The 18851-nt window shown below is 36.9% G+C and overlaps 2 pseudogenes; both read left to right on the forward strand.

Moving 5' to 3' along the window:
• The first annotated feature begins 5633 nt into the window (after positions 1-5633).
• LOC125669052 (uncharacterized) lies at positions 5634-12132 on the forward strand (annotated as a pseudogene).
• Positions 12133-14047: 1915 nt separating this feature from the next.
• Positions 14048-18851, forward strand: LOC125669055 (uncharacterized; annotated as a pseudogene).

Consider the following 18851-nt stretch of genomic DNA (forward strand, 5'->3'; position numbering starts at 1 on the left):
TAAAAATCTTTAACATACCTTTCTCACCTAGCTAGCAGCTTGAACAACAATTTCAGCCATCTGTGCATAACAAAACTCCAGGGTTTTCTAAATCTGAGATTTTGTAAATCATACACATGGAAAAGGGACGCTTTATTTTCATGTGTTTTCCCTTTTGTTCGAAAGTCATGCAAATATCATTTGATAATTGTACGAAAATCAAACATCATGCAAATCTTTTCGTATGCTATTCAAGCGAAAAGTATGCGATTTTCAAGCAAAAATTCCTATCATATTTTAATGTTATATTACAAATAGCATTTTCCTCCTTGAACCAACCAATTTCAGCAAGCGACACAATTCGTTCATATTAACAAGGAACAGATCATGAACTACTTTAAAGCACGCACTAAAAATTTGAGAGTAATAATTTAAACAAGATGTGTTTGTGAAACACAAATGCCCCCGATAATGGCCAATTCCAAAGATGACCAAGGTCACGAGGACAAATATCTTGGTACCAGTAGAAAGATCTTGTCACAAGAAATGCTCATATACAATATGAAAGCTCTAATATTTAACATTTAGAAGTTATGACCAATGTCATTTTAAAAAATAGTAATTGTAAAAAATAGGTCAAAAGGTTTAGTACCCACGGAAAGGTCTTGTCACAAGGAATACTCATTTGAAATATCAAAGCTCTATCACTTACTGTTCAAAGTTTATTAGCAAGGTGAAAGTTTTCAAAATGTAGGTCAAATATCAAGCTTGTAACTCACAAGGCCAAAAATGTTGGTACGCACAAAAAGGTCTTGTCACAACGAATACTCATGTGGAATATCAAAACTGTAGCTCTTACTGTTTAAAAGTTATTAGCAAGGTTAAAGTTTTCAAAAAGTAGGTCAAACTCCAACGTCACAGGGTCAAAACTGTTGGTACCCACGGAAAGGTCTTGTCACAAGGAATACTCATGAGAAATATCAAAACTCTATCACTAACTGTTCAAAAATTATTAGCAAGGTTAAAGTTTCAGACAGAATTACAGAATGACAGAAACAATATGCAACCCCGATCTTCGATCTCGGGGGCATACAAATGAAATGTGTACGGAGATCTCAAAGTCACACCTCGGACTAAGCTTATGAACTTACGTGGATTATCATCCAAATCTTCTGGTCTCCTAGCTCCAAAATACAGTTCACCATTAGGCCTAATGTTTAAAGGATTTTCAATTTAATAAAATCAGAAGGAGTAACCTTAATAAAGCACGTTTCTGCTGTTATAGTGTTTCATTACTCCCAATATTTTTTTATCTGCACATATTGAAAGCTTCCGCTTCACAAATCGTCACTAATGAGCTATCTAGTCACGTGTTACATGTACGTCGTACGTGTCAATTGCTGCAGCAGCTATGCGTGTGTGAATATATAATTCTATTGAAAGTCATAACTTAATCGAATGGATAGTTAATCTTCCGACATCGATGACATCCCGTTAGTATTCATGATTCAGTCATACATATTTGAACCTGCTGCTGTGCCAAATCTCAGAGAAATTCCGTCAGCAAACATTAGATCTAATATTACATCGACATTGATGGACTGGGACGGAGATCCCGGTCATAAAAAACGTGTAAATATATACATGTATCTTATCATGGAATGACGCTTTTCGTTCGCAAACATTTTGCGTTCCCTTGTAGATCATAATATTCTTTTTAAAGCATTAAGGTATGTACATGTGTAGAGAGTAACATGCATTAAATTAGCCAATAGCCAATCTTAAAATCAGTTCTTCTCAAACCGTTATACTGGAGGAAGTAGAGAAGGTCTGGCTTTTAATTCGATTGATACATTAACCAACAACGTGTTGAAGGAAACAACCGATTAATCTACTTTTTTTCAAAGGGGGGGGGGGGGCGCTATCGGATTTTAAAATTATTGCCAATCAGAAAATCTATCAGCTTCTTAAATCGTATAGTACGTGTTTAAGAGGGAGGACTTGTCATTTAATACATGGGGCCAATAGTCATAACCTTTACCTTGTAATCGTCCCACTCACTATTAAAGCATAAAATAGGGGGTGGGTGGGTGCTGCTGTCATCTATTATATAATTGCAATTTCGTTTCAGAATTGATAGCATTCCCAGCTGATTTGCTGTTGAATAGCCAATAAGTGAACCACATTTACCACTGACAACATGAAATGTAGTCATGGAATACAACTTGCTATTTTCTAACGCTACGTCACCAGTAGGCCTACCAATTATCTTGATAGTGCCAGAAACACCATATGGGGTCAATATTGCTTTTCCTTTCCGCAACTATGGTTTCCCAATTTTCTTGTATTCTTCATCCAGAATATTCACAGAGCAACCACTATCAAGTAACAGTTTCACTTCTTAGTCACGAAGTTTCACTTGAACATAAGGTCCTTACACTGAATTCACATCAATCAAAAGGCGAATCCCATAACAATGATCAGAATTACTATCATCTTCATCTTGCAAATTTTCTGCGTCAACTGCTTTTACAAGCTCGGGTTTACGTGTTTTCTTCATCCGACATATTTTCTTGAAATGTCAATTTTGTGACATCGGTGACACGTCTTACCTTTCGCTGGACATAGACTTCTGCGGATATGCTCCCCTATTGACTGTGGTTTACGAGATTTTTTTCTGCTTTTCTCGCGGTTTAGAACTAGTCTTGTTAGGTTTATGGTGAGTCACTTTATTAACGCTAGTAACAGTCTCTCGTTCCATAGATTGAGCCTGAGAATCCGAAATCTCCATTGCTCTTCCCAATTCATTGATATCATGTAGTCCTTTATCACTTTCTCCGAGTGCACGTCGTCTTAGCTGATTTGATATACAGTTCTGTATAATGTAAAACTTATACGGTACCAATTTTGATGCACCAGATGCACATTTCGACAAATTATGTCTCTTCAGTGATGCTCAACCGAAATGTTTGAAATCCGAAATAACAATGACGTTTTAGAGCTATTATAAGCAAAAACAGTGTGCCAAAAAAGTGGAGTCAAATTCGTTCAAGGATAAGAGCTATGCGTGAGGGAAATAATCCTTAATTTTGAAATGAGCTGCGAGAAAGTTTCCTTGTTGACATCCGTATACTCAAACTTCTTGGATAACTTGCGAAGTTCAGTGACAAACTCATCTAACGATTTACCATCTTTTTCTCTTTAACAATAAAATGTGTAAATCTCCATCCGAGTGGTTTTTTCTTGGTGTAAAATAATCAGACAGTACCTTTTTCGTTGCAGTGTATGTTGGTTCGGTTTCTCCCTTCTGTTTTTCATAAATTTCATACATGTACGTTCTCTCTCCTACGCAATGGAGTAACAGAGTTCTCTTTCTATCATCACTTCTCCTGATTGCATTTGCATCTGCATCCCCTGGATTCACAAGTTTCAAAGCGATAAACAAATTTTTCCAATCGCCCCATCCAACGGTCCCATCTCGGTCCAGCATTAATTTTGTCTGAATCCACATATCAAAAGATGGGTAAAATGGAATAGAACTTTCCATCGTAAATCCTCATCGTCAGATGATATGTCTATATCGCTATAAAAGGCGGATGGCACTTGGATATTTTAATTCATGCTAACAAACACCTAGATGCCCTGCTTGCGGATATATGATAAAACAGTGTATCGTGTGCCATTTTTGATGATCTTTCCTTGGTTTAAGCACTTATACATATACATATAAGTGACTGCTGTGTAAAAAACAAAAACTATGGAAAATGGAAGGGGAGATATCAGGCTTAATGTTCTAAAATAATTCTTCCTAGTTTAAAACGCCATTGCTATTCCCCGAGAGGTTACAGATTATGTCAAAGGCGGTAGGGATGGGCCAAAATGCCCACCACTATTATTCATTAGGTTTGTAACTGACTGTCTACGGATATATAATGGGTTGATCAATGTCATAGACGGCGAGGCGAAGACTAATAAGTGATTTATTTTCTCGAGGACCATTATATCTGATAAGAAGTCAACATATGCTCAAGAACTGATAATCACAATATATAAATCAAATATTGAATTCAACGTACATTATATGTGTTTGATTCTGTGAACAACAATCCCCTCCCCAGTATGATTTACAAGATACATGTATATGGATTCGGTTATGATTCCGCCATATTGCCAACTATAAGATCTACCGGCCAGACATAGTGATATGTACAGCAATCACATGGTACAATTAAACCAATGAAAAAGCGACATTATAGTCCGAGGGAAAATACATGTAATAGCGTTTATGGCAATTTTCAATTGACGGACAAATGGTCCGAATGGTTCTTTGAGAAATATTCTGCCACTTTTCCAACAACATCGTTGCCATTTCTTTGAAGAAAATTCCATGTCACTCTCACAGTGTGTTTTGCACGCAGTATCCTGCTGAAAAACTAATCTGTTTTGTCGATCAATATATACATGTAAATGTACCGCTGAGCAGTTTTAAAGGGATCGATTGAAACTGACAGGTTTTTTTCATATAGAAATAAAGATCCTTAAACATAAGTGGATTAAAGTGTTTTAAACGGGATATACTTTGTATATGTATTATCATAAAATCGGGCTCCGAAATTCATGTTTAAACCAAGTGCGGAAGTGAGTAACACCAAGATTTCATAAGCATTCAACATTTCGACATATGTCAATGAGAAATCAATTTAGAGAGCAAGCACAAAGAAAGGAAGAATAGACAATTTTCATTATAAAAGCTTTTGCGACACGCTGATAGTTCAGTCACGTGACATGTAAACTGCTCTGTTTAGAAAATGGAACGTTTAGATGTCTCAAATACATCTTTGCATCATTTTTTAAAATTTAGATTTGTTGCTATGTTTTACACGAATTAAATACTATCATATCATCAATTAAATATTTAAATAATTTTTAACAATGGTTTCCATGTTCCTTTGAAAGCTTCCTTGAAAAATGACCAATTGGGAGCAAAAATGTGTTAATCGCGCCCCAAACCATGACGCGACCTCGTACACTCGTATTCTGCCTTCTTTATTACTGACATTGAACCTTGATTCGTCAGATACCAAGACCAGTGCCCAATTTTGCGTTGATTTAACCGCTGTCGGACCCAATACAATATGTTAAAAGATACTTCAAGGCTTTATCTCAAAGCACTCCGGCCATATGGAAATTCCTGTGCCCCGTTTCGAAGTCATAGGTGACAACTTGGATTTAACGATTTCTCACTGCCATGACAATAGAGCACAAAGATTGATTGATTGATTGAATATTGTTTAACGTCCCTATCGAGAATATTTCACTCATATGGAGACGACACCACTGCCGGTGAAGGGTTGCAAATTTCAGCCTATGCTCGGCGCTGATAGCCTTTGAGCTATCAAGAACAGTTTAACACAGATATATGAATGAACTTTCAAGAGTCAGAATTCTTAAGATACGATAAGCATCTTACAAAGTTTTCGCAAGTATTGTGTTGCTCATTCCGATGAGGTTCCACCCACTGTTTATTCTCTTACCATACTTTTTTTTAATGGTGACGATTCAATAACCCTTGACTTGGTAAGACGTGGAAAGGTCTTGCCACAAGGATTACACATACCAGATATGAAAGGTCTACCGTTTATTGTGTAAACAATATGACTAAAGTTAAAAGAAAATTGCCATGGACAGGTAAAAAAAACTAGATGCCCCCGAATCTTCGATTCCGAGGACTTAAGAAATGAAACTTAAAATTGTTGTTTTGATGCATGTAGCAAACAAAAAATTGGACGAAAAACTTGATGAAAAAGTTTTCCGTCCAATTTTTACTCTGATGCATGCATCAAAACAAGAATTATAAGATTTATTTCTTATCATTTAATTGTTTTTAAAATAGAAAATCAAATAGTTTTCCTCATCAAAAAGTTCGAATTTACGTTTTTGAAATCGCGCGTAGGAATACATATGCAAGGTGAAGATAACGAACAGTGATCAATCTCATAACTCCTACAAGCAATACAAAATAGATAGTTGGGCAAACACGGACCCCTGGACACACCAGAGGTGGGAGCAGGTGCCTAGGAGGAGTAAGCATCCCCTGTTGACCGGTCACACCCGCCGTGAGCCCCATATCCTGATCAGGTAAACGGAGTTATCCGCAGTCAAAATCAGTGTGCCAAGAACGGCTTAACAATCCGTATGAAACACGTCAGACAGCATTTGACCCAATGCGAGGTTGTATTGATGAACTAGATCGTTATAACGACCATAGAATTTGCGAAATGCTGACTTCAATCGAGACTGTTGAAATCCCTGTACCATCAACTTGTTTGTCAGTAGCTTACCTCGATTTAAAAAACTGACTATACCCAGAACAAGCTCTTGCATATCGAATCAGTTGAGATATATAAACACCATATGCAGGTGATAATGGAATATAGTGTGTGAGAATTCCATCGTCATCGAAAGCAAGTTTTTTTTAACTTGCCTAGATGGTCGAGCGGTCTAGCGTTGTAGTACTATGTTAGGTATAGCTATAGGAATACCTATAAAGGTTTATCTAATACTCTCTTTCGAATTATGAAAAAAGGTTTCTGAGAGAGAATATTAGTAAGGACATGTCCTCACACCACTTCTCCTCAATAAGCTAATATTTTGTATCTACATCTTTCACATGCTGTAGGTCACATTTATGACGACTAATTGTGAGGACAATGTTTTCCTCATAGTCCAATTCTGTCCTCACAACTGCTGTCCATTGGTTGAAATTTGTCCTTGCTTTACACATTTTACTGCGCCCCCCCCCCCCCCCTCTCTTTCTCCATAAATGTTGAAGATGCACGAATAAATTATGTAGTATTTGTTGCAATAGAATGGATCAATAGTAGAAACAAAGTTCTGCTATCCTTCCTTGAGGGCACAGGAGGGAATGCCAACAGACAACTGGAACTGGCTAAAGCTGTGGATGCTGCTTATTATTTATTATTTAGTTACATGTGATAGGAAATATGTCGCACCAATTGCCTTTTCTCAGAATGTGTTAACATACTTCCTTAACGGTAGCAAGAGTAGTGTTAAAATCAATGCAGGTAATTATTTCACCGCCATCGGATATCAAACAAATATATATTTAATGACTAAAAAGATATACATTTTTGTACTTATTTATTAATGAACTTTCAGGCTCTCCATCAGGTTCATCATATTCAACAGTTTTAAATTACCTGAAGAAAACAGAACCCCTCAAAGCTCCTTTATGTGGAGACATTGTCACTTATATTGACAACAATCAGGTATGATAAATTGCGCCCATATTTGTCTCCACTAAATAACGCAAAATTGAGCGCAAATTTAATGTCGAACTTTATGCAATATCATTTAATTTTTTCTTTTCATTTTAAACAGGTTATTGAGGGAAAGTGGCATATGTAGAAAGCAACTATAAATCAAAATCAAGTGTTGTCACCAGTTATTCATATCGTGGCTGACGATGCCATTAACCTGCTACATGGTGGACTCCCAAAATAACAGCAGAAGAGGTTCAAAATATTCTAAAAGATATACAGACGAAACAAACTACCTTTTCCCGATGCAGGTATTTAATTGTGTTCTATAGTTTCTGATGTAAATACTTTATTTTTCAAACATTTTTAAAGTTTCAAATAAATAGTTTTAAGGGACGATTTTGTTGACCTCATAAGGATATAATTAGACGGTTGGGGAAAGGTAATTTGTAGAGGAATGTTGTGTTCTTACTGTGTGATATTGGAGACATGATTGATTGATTGATGTTTTCCGCCACACTCAACAATTTTTCAGTTATATGGTGGCGCCCAGTTTTTTATTGGTGGAAGAGAGAACCCAGATACAATGTACCTGGGAAGAGACCACCGACCTTCCGAAAGTAAACTGGGAAACTTTCTCACTTACCGGCGCGAGCGGGATTCGAACCCGCGCCGACAGAGGTGAGAGGCCGTGTGATTTTGTGCACGATGCTCTTAACCACGATTATGAATTATTTGATTGAACAGGTGCACTTCTTTTTAAAGTCATCACCCGGATAGGAAACCCACAGTAAGCACGGGCGACCTATAATGGAGAACCCGTGTTCGTATGAATCTGTAGAAAAGGTATAATTTAATTTCCATCAAATATTTATTTCTGATAATGTTAATGATTTTACCTATACATGTATTTTTTTCCCCATCACCTTCGTTTTCAGGTATTTGATGAAATTTTGAAATCCACTCTACAAGATTCAGGTAGATTTTGGACCATTGTGGGCTGTAACGCTCTTCTTTTACATTAGGGAACCGTATTCTGAAGAACATTTACAGTTGTCCACACTGCTATGCAGAATGCCTGTCCTCGGAAGAACTTTTGGAGCATTCGGTTAAAAATGGCTACGAGTGTGATCCAAGCAAATGTAAAAAGTACAAGAACATAATGCTCTTATCAGGTATACGCCATGAATATATACATGTATAAATATTCACTTTAAAATACATTAAAGATTTAGACATTTTTGAATAAATGGTTTTTTTGGTTTTTTTTTTTTTTTTTACAAAAGGATTAGGCCATTATGAAATAAATGTGGTTAAGGCTTTGATCAAGCTTCTTTGGACGTTGGATTATGCAGGCAATATATATTCTTCACCTCAGCAGTATCTATGATACAGTAAGGAAAAGGTTTTTATCTTAATATAAGACGAATGTTCGTTTTTTTTATGTAGGCTTGCCAAAATGTTGATTTTTCTTTCCTTTCCTGCCTATCTGCAACTGGTATGTAAATACACTCATTCGTTTTGTTGCTGCTGCATTTAAAATGATTAATGAAAACATTGTTAATTAATTTGATATTTGTTTCATTAAGATCACCACAGAAGCTGGCAGATTCTTCAGATTTTCATGCACAGTATGGCCTGTGAACTTCTAAAACCATATCTTGACCATGCCCGTCTCCAGGAAGAGTTGCTAACAGCGGATGGGTATTTTCAATGGGTACCTCAAAGACATCATATGTTTGCTTTTATTAGAACATGTATCCGGAGAAATAACTCCGATGCAATTAATGTTGCCAAAGCACGTTTTGCTCCCCTCTTTTATGAAATTAGCATGCCATTCTACATGGAAACACTTTTTAGAGATTTGGTTTTGCGTTCTAAATGTCCTCCTAAATTGCTTAATTTTTTTTTTTAGAATCATGAGTCCTATAGTGTATCTGGGAACAACTGCAAGGGAGAAGGTGGAGATTTTGTTTTAGAAGTACATAACAGGACTGTGAAGCGGTTTCTGCCATCAGGTCTGCCAGATGAGCAAGCTTCGAGCATGCAGGAACGTTGATAGAAAGGCAAAGGTTCAATAAAGTATTTTCTTACAAATAATGTGTGATATTCTCTCTCTCATTTTCTACACCTTGAAATATTAAATGCAACACTTATAAATGAAATGAAATATGATAATCATGAATCACCGAAATTAATGCATAAAAACAAGAACAGCTAAAGCAGAAATAAATGAATAAATAAACAAGAGATGTTTGTAAAACACATATGCCCCCCATGGTGCAAAATTGAAAAGGGTTATACATACACATCATTTAATTGATAGTAGTATCATCAATTCAAAATATTGAGCAGGCAATATCTTCCTATGTCAAGAGTGAATTGACCATGTGACCTAAAAATCAATAGGGGTAATCTACTCCTTATGCTTTACCAGTGTACCAAGTTTGGTGTTAATCAAGCAAATAATTCTTAAAATATAGGAGACAGCATATTACTATGTCCAGTTCAACAATTGACTTTTGACCTCAAAATCAATATGGGTCATCTTCTCCTGAAGCTGTACCAGTGTACTAAGTTTGATGTCTGTCAAGCAAAAGGGTTATCAAGATATTGAGTGGACAGTATATTACTATGTTCAGTTTGACCTTTGACCATGTGACCTCAAAATCAATAGGAGTCATCTCCTCCTGAATATACATCACTGTACTAAGTTTGATGTCTGTCAAGCAAAGGGTTCTCAAGATATTGAGCGGACAGTATATTCCAATGTCCAGGTTGACCTTTGACCATGTGACTTCAAAATCAATAGGGGTCATCTTCTCCTGAATACGTACCAGTGTACCAAGTTTGATGTCTGTCAAGCAAAGGGTTCTCAAAATATTGAGCAGACAGTATATTCCAATGTCCAGTTTGACCCTTGACCTTTGACCATGTGACTTCAAAATCAATAGGAGTCATCTTCTCCTGAAGATATACCAGTGTACTAAGTTTGATGTCTGTCAAGCAAAGGGTTCTCAAGATATTGAGCGGACATTATATTCTTACGTCCAGCTTGACCTTTGACCATGTGACCTCAAAATCAATAGGGATCATCTTCTCCTGAAGATGTACCAGTGTATGAAGTTTGATGTCTGTCAAGCAAAGGGTTCTCAAGATATTGAGCGGACAGTATATTCTAATGTCCTGTTTGACTCTTGACATTTGACCTCAAAATCAATAGGAGTCATCTTCTCCTAAAGTTGTACCAGTGTACCAAGTTTGATGTCTGTCAAGCAAAGGTTTCTCAAGATATTGAACGGACAGTATATTCCTATGTCCAGTTTGACCTTTGACCATGTGACCTCAAAATCAATAGGGGTCATTTTTTTCTGAAGATGTACTGGTGTGCCAAGTTTGATGTCTGTCAAGCAAAGGGTTCTCTAGACATTGAATGGTCAGTATATTCCTATGCCCAGTTTGACCTTTGACCATATGACCTCAAAATCAATAGGGGTCATCTACTCCTTAGGATGTACCAGTGTGCTAAGTTTGATATTTTTCAAGCAAAGAGTTCTCAAGATATTGAGCGGACATTATATTCGTATGTCCAGAGTAGATTGACCCTTGACCTTTTGACCTGAAAAACACTAGGGGTCCTCTTCTACTCATAACCAACCCACATATGAAATATCATTATCATCAAGTGAATGGTTCGCAAGATATTGAGCGGACAACACATGGTCTACAGACCGACCGACCGACCGACAGTTGCAAAACAATATGCCCCCTCTTTTTCAAAGGGGGGCATAATAAATAGAAAAAACTAAGAAAAAAGCTAAGAACCACATACAAAATCAAAAAAGTATTTTCTTTTAAAGTTTCTGCCCGGTGAGTGGGACAGAACCACTGTAGTCTGGACAGGGCTGCTTGGGTCCTTACTTTAAACCCAAGGGAATGGCACCAGTACTTGCAGGGTATTTTTCTATTGCCATCACACCCAATCCACTTCTGTTGATCCCCTCCCCACAAACTCGGCATTTTTTGGGGTCGCTCAGATTTGTAACTTCAGCACCCGTCTGAGTTGATGGGGTCGCTCAGATTTGTAATTTCGGCACCCGTCTGAGTTGATGTGGATTGTTGGCTTCAATGACTGTATGGGTTATTACACGAAGGGAGAACAACAAAAATGAATCACTATTTAATTAAGAACCAGTCAAACTTATAAGAAAATGACTAAAACAGCAAAACTTAATTGTAAAAAGAAATAAAATATTCCACAAAAATTGCGAAACTCAATGAGAAAGTTATATTAAATACTGCATTTTAAAACGTAAAGAAAAATGCCTCTCCATAGATGAATCTACTTCCAGAAGGGTCCTCTATTTTCAAAGATACTTTTGCCCCTGATACAATCTCCAAGTCTCTTGCCTAGAAATAAATAATATCTTATGCATGTATTTCCAGATTCATAATCATATGGTGGAATCACTTGGCATATCAGATGAAAATGATTCCGATTACACGTATGCGTCTGGAATAAAGACCTGTTCAGGTACATGGATGTCCCTCTTCTATTTATTTCTTTTTATTTTGTCAAAAAATAGTTGAATTAACAATTTTGTACTAAAATTTGTTTATCAATGTAATTTGGTGTTTAGAGCCATCAATCGAGATCACGGCATCCTGTCTTTTGATAAATTGGAGGGACTGTGTGGAGAAAAATTAGAAGAAGGCAAAGGAAAAATTACAGAATTTTGTTTTCAAACCTTAGAAGGCTTATGCTGACCATGTATCAAAAACTAAATCACTAGATAAACGATTGCGACTGAAACCAATAACCTTATCCAGAAAACAAAGAGAACGATTAGAAGACTATTATATAACTACATGACAAAAATCAACTTGAATTCAATATGGACGAAAAATCAACATCGGAATGAAAACAAATCAAAAAGAGGGAAAAAAGAAGGATACATAAAGTTTTTAACAAATCTACAGAACACTTATCGCAAACCTTCAAATTACAACAATTCAAACTGAAGTATTTAATTTATAGATATTATCAAAATAGTGACATTTTTAATACTTTTTCAATTAATGTGTCCTTTCTTCTGCAAAATGACTTCGTAATATATGCAGCTTTGTCATTCATCTGCGCCAACCTCTTCCTCTCCCGTTTCCCACCTATTGCCACCATGCTCTCTTTGCCAGATTTGGATATCTTTTTCTGGAGTAGATTGAAGTTTCAATTTTATACACTTCTCATAATGATGATGAAATCGATATATTTTTATTAATATGTTTTTACTAATTATATATGATATTTTTATGATACATTGTATATTTGTTTTGAAAGTGTGTTTTATGTTTGTACAAAATCATTGTTGCTAAATTTTCAGAAAATATAATTTATTCAACACAAGATCACGTGATCTCTTTACCTTTAGCGAAATCGCAACTGGAAAGAAAAGTCGAAACAAAAGAGGACGACTTATTCAGTCAATTTACCCTTAGGTGGCAGGGGACAGTTTCTTTGGTTTTGAAACATGTGGATAGGGGGTATACACCAAAGTCAGATTATGACAGACTAATGAAAAATCATATTTCCCTTTTATGTCAATACTTGTATTTCATATTAGTGTAGTTAATAAATTATGACCCTAAATTACATGTAATCTATAAATACTGGTGCTGGTGCACAAAACATGCTCTGAGCAGGTTCCCCTTTTTTGCTTTGATTTTCCCTCATTGGGCTAATCCGCACCACCCCCACACCATCACAGTACCAAACATGGGGATTTAGACACTGTGCACAATCAAGAACCCTATCTGCCCTTCTCAAAAATCTACCTCTCATATGGGGCCATCCACCTTCCCTCACAGCTACAGACCTTTTGCTAGACCCTGCATGTTTTCACCGGAATTTCTTCAGCAACTGACCACGTGTCTTAGTTTCGTATTTGCACCCATCTATATGCTAGGAATCATGGTGACACCTACATGTTGTATATCAACATTTTTACTAAGCACTCAGCTACATTTGACATGCATCCTAAAATTATTGTATACATTTTTACACATGTAATATCACTTCAAATACGGGGTAATTCCATTTTTTGGAAAAGTTGACCGGGCCTATAGTGCGAAACTGTCCCCTGCTACCTTACTGACTATTAAAATAATGACGTTCCGTAGAAAATATGCACCTATACGTGATCTTTTGCGCTTTATGATTGGTCTGGATATTTTTCAATATGAAAGTAGGATTCAATGGCTGCCGATAGATGCACAGTCCAAATGTGAGAGGTATATGTTTCGTTTGTACGCTGTAAATTTCAGTTCTAACTTAAAATCTGGTTGGAAAATGGCTTAAAATTCGACTCCTTCGTTAATATGTTAAAATTTCCAAAGATAGACAGCTGTAGAGACAGTATTTAGAGGCAGATATATCCAGGTTAGATATGAAATACTTGCCACACCAGGCGCGTCGGCAAGTTTTTGACATTGGGGCGGCGAACTGGATTTTAAAAAAAAAATGACATGGATCGACATGCTCACGGATATTTCTTCTTTGACAAGTAAATGCTAAGGCGGAAGTCGAGTATTTATCTCGGTTTCACGGGATATATTTCCTTCCGTTAGAGAGGGATAATCGCACTTTGGGGAGATTATCTCACTACAGAGATATTGTTCCCAATCTGTTAAATGTACCACTATTTGGGGCGCAATAATTACTTCACGCCGCTCAATTGCATCGTTGAAACCTCGCCACTTCTCATTTCTGACTAAAACGAACGGAAGTTGTGATGCTGGGATATTTCTGTCGCAGCCAACTAATATTAGAACGAGAAAACCCGAGACAGGGTCTTCCAAATACCATTAGCTACACAAAAAGGGAGAATATCGATAACAGTAATCAAGTAAAGGCGTTGAACCTGGCCATTAAAGAGGGTGAAAATTACATTATAACTGGCCAAGTCCGTTGTGGAAAGACTTGCACAAATATAATTAAAATCCTCACAGTGTTGGGTGGGTAATTTATCATGAAAATCAGAAAGAACCATGGAAGCAAAATTGACAATGCTCCACATTTCAGTGTATATGATCAGACCAACTGTATATATACTGTAGCATTGGTTAACATTCGTTTTTCAAAAGAATTGAATTTATTTAAACAAAATATTTCATCAAACCCCATTCCAGGCGTTAATTGATAAAGGAATGTCAAAACTTATAAGGCAAAGGAATGTCAAAACTTTAAAAAATCATTTCTCCCTCGTGAAATGGATTTTTATATCCAACTCCTCTGTTACTTTGACACCGATTAGAATTTTGTGTATTCGTGTGCTGACATCATGCGTAAAGATATCGAACGGCGAGGAGGCCACCTAATTCAAATTGATGCTTTATTTGTCGGTGAAAATAGGGTCGTTTAAATGATGATTGCATTAGTCATGATTAACTCGTAGAATAACCATTCAATTACTGAATCCTTACGTCTTGTTGGATCCGCAAAATAAATTGTAAAAGAGAGGCAAAGTAGCTGGTGTTGCTGAATTCCCACTTCTCAATATGACCTTCGCTCCAACTCTACCCCTCTCATAATACAATATGGCATCTATTTCGCACTACAGTGTATGTGGATAAAATACTTTTATCGAGGAAGCACAATTTTCATTGGGTTACCTCCTTTAGTGATTGATGCAAGCACAGTTTATGTACAAGTTATCTAACTCGTGTATTAAATGAGGAGTTGTTGCAGCAACCTCTCTCTTTACTTGTAACAATCCAGTTGCGTTTTTAAATAAGAAATGTCTTATTAGCGGTTTAATATTCAATTTAAAACAAGAGGTACTGTGAGCAATGCTCACTAAGAATACCCCCGCTTACCCCAATCTCCCAAAGGGTGTTGGTAATAGGTAAAACTTCAGTATTATGATCCAAAAGGTATCTAGGAACACAGCATCTCCATGCGATGAAAAAAGCCATTAAAGAATTTAAATGGAAACCATATTGCTACTTCGATGTCCAGTGCGCGTGACCTTTGACCTTTGACAACAAGTTGTGGGGGTATACTGGAATCGGGTTGTCCGTCTGTCTGTCCGTCTGTAGACGCAATGGTTTCCGGGCTCTAAAGCATTATCCTTTCCACCTACCGTCACCATATCATATATATGGACTACCCATGGGATGAAGATGTTCCCTATCGATTTTGGGGTCAAAAGGTCAAAGGTCAAGCGCACTGGACATCGAAGTAGCAATATGGTTTCCGGGCTCTAAAGCGTTATCCTTTCCACCTACAGTCACCATATCATACATATGGACTACCCATGGGATGAAGATGTTCCCTATCGATTTTGGGGTCAAAGGTCAAGCGCACTGGACATCGAAGTAGCAATATGGTTTCCGGGCTCTAAAGCGTTATCCTTTCCACCTACAGTCACCATATCATACATATGGACTACCCATGGGATGAAGATGTTCCCTATCGATTTTGGGGTCAAAAGGTCAAAGGTCAAGCGCACTGGACATCGAAGTAGCAATATGGTTTCCGGGCTCTAAAGCGTTATCCTTTCCACTTACAGTCACCATATCATACATATGGACTACCCATGGGATGAAGATGTTCCCTATCGATTTTGGGGTCAAAAGGTCAAAGGTCACGCGCACTGGACATCGAAGTAGCAATTAACAACACCCTTTTCGGAGATTGGGGTAAGTGGGGGGTATTCTTAGTGAGCATTGCTCACAGTACTTCTTGTTAAATTTACTTTTTTATACAAGCATATGAACCAAACTGTATTTAAATTCACTGAATTTTTTTATGAAACAATGTTGCAAACATAATAGTTTTCCTCAAACAAACAGAATATTTTTCGGAAAACATAGAATGCAACTTAGAGAATGGTGGGTTATCTTTTACTAATTAAATTGATTAAAATACATATACATGAAACAGTCTTTTTGAGTGATTTTATAACTGTATAATATTCAATATTCAATTATGTATTAGAACCAACAAAAAATATTGTAATAATCGCAAAAGTGTGACGATATTAGCTAATTGTAGACCGGCCCTTTTACATTGAAAAACAAAGCTTACTTTACATTAGCTGAATAGTCTTGGGAGCCAAGTTCTCCGATAAAAGAAAATTTAAAATGCATCTAATGTAGCATACTTTTTTCATTTTCAAGAGTATGCTAGAAATAATCAGATGCGGAAAGGGGGTTTCTTTATGTGTCAGAAGTTTCTCCTGACACTTATCTGATATATCAATGGAACAGGACACACACACTTTGTACACCACCTTACACCGTATATCGTTGACCCTTTACACTCAGCTGCTCGCAATAATTATGTAAATTAGATTTTCTTACAACACAGTGATGATCGGGATCAGGAGAAAATAGAGGGACGATTACAAGAGAGTAACAATCCAGTTGTGAGGTTGGTGTTGTGTTTTTATACCCCTGCAAAGGATTGATTGATTGTATCTTGCTTAACGTCTCACTCGAGAATTTTTCACTCATATGGAGACGTCACCAAGACCGGTGAAGGGCTTCAAATTTAGGCCTATGCTCGGTGCTTACGGCCATTGAGCAGTGAGGGTTCTTTAGCGTGCCACACCTACTGTGGCACGGGTCATCCGTTTTTAAGGTCATCTCCGAGGACCCGTGACATTCACACCTGATGCCGAGTGTTTGGCGATGGAACTGTCACTACCTGTTGGGGGGGGGGGGGGGGGGGTGTTATAGTGGATTCAGCATGTCCGTCTGTAGACCTGAGTTTGTCCGTGCACGATCCAAGAAACTAGTGCATGCATTTTTCTGAAAATTTGATCTTTCTGAAAATTTGTACTTGCATTACTCACGATATAAAGATATGCTCATGGTATTTTCATATTGATTGGACAATTTATCTTCAATTTACTGTCTTTTTTTCTACTTATGGACTTAAACATTTTTTAAACTAAATAGTATATCTTAAAGGGACTGGTTCACGATTTTTGAACAAAATGTTTTTTATGTGAAACATTAAAAATATAACTCATTTAATGTTGACCTTCTGAGTGCAAGAATAAAAGCAATATTTTAGCCCATAAATCTGTGTTACGTAAAGAAAGACGAGAGTCTTTTTATGTATATACAAACAAACCAGTGAAATATAAAGCATCTTAATTTTGGATAGTCACAAATTTTAACTTTTAGATGACACATTTTACCCGAAGAATGCTTGAAATGTGAAAGATATAATAAACTTAGATCATTAACCATTTCTTTAGAACATTTTGTAAACCAATAACATGCCGCAATCTTTGTTTACAAAACAAAAAATGAACTCTCTAAAATGAGCTTCTGTGATAATGTATAACCTTAATTTTTAAGTGAAATCTTTTAAAAACATTAGACAGTAGATTCTGATCATCAAAAGTGAAAAACAAAATTTTGGGGGAAATCGTGAATCAGTCCCTCTAAGGTAATTCCACCCCTCTGGAATTAAAGGTTCAATCTTATATTTGATTGTTGATTCTTCAAATAATATATCTTGGTAACAAATACAACTGAGTCCAACACAGTGTCAGAACTGGAGGAAGTTTTCTCGTCAGTAGCGGAAAAGATGCTGCCAGAAATCAACAAAAGGACAGAGACGATTATTTCTCAACGCCTTGACACATCGCCGTCTGATTGATTGATTGTATAACGTCCCTCGGGAATTTTCCACTCATATGGAGACGTCACCATTGCCGGTGAAGGGCTGCAAAATTTAGGCCTATGCTCGGCGCTTACGGCCATTGAGCAGGGAGGGATATTTAACGTGCCACACCTGCTGTGACACGGGACCTCGGTTTTTGCGGTCTCATCCGAAGGACCACCCCATTTAGTCGCCTCTTACGACAAGCAAGGGGTACTGAGGACCTATTCTAACCCGGATCCCATCGCCGTCTGAAGGTAGCAAAGTCTCATATAGGCCTAGTACAGCAACTACACATGTATCAAATTTATCTGATTCAGATCAAATTGTTTGTTTCGACACAAGTTTTCCTTCATGTTCATCACCTCAGAGCATAGCTAGCGTGCATGATGATCTAGGCATGCAAGTTATTCAATCGGTTAAACAAAAAATCATGAAAGGGAAGTTTGTGGAACTACATACACTTTTAAATAAGCAAACAGATATTGTAAGTAGAGTTTTATTCATGAATGGTCAGCTTACGTTAAAACCTGCAAATACGGTCAAAATTACAACAATTGATACTTGGCTAGATGCATTTTTTTTATCTATATGAGTATGTATTTGTCAGCACATTGAACAAACTCACAGCCTTCTTAAAAGTACATGGCAAATGTCAAACTCGGTGCCAGCCGAGTTTCTGGAGGTTTAGGTTGGAGAGAGTATGACCGTCAATTTCGACTAAAAAGAGCCAAAGACAACAGTATTCCCTGAGACAAAATTGACCCAGAGATATGGCTTCATTTTTATAACCCCCAATACTCAGTATATAAGAATTTTCAGGGCAGCTAAAAAAAATTTGCTATGAGTACAACAACAAAGGTTCTTGCCGGCTACAAAATTGTCAATATCAACACCAATGTAAAAATTTTTTTTAA

Source organism: Ostrea edulis, chromosome 4, assembly GCF_947568905.1.
Source record: "Ostrea edulis chromosome 4, xbOstEdul1.1, whole genome shotgun sequence".
NCBI classification, from domain to species: Eukaryota; Metazoa; Mollusca; class Bivalvia; order Ostreida; family Ostreidae; genus Ostrea; species Ostrea edulis.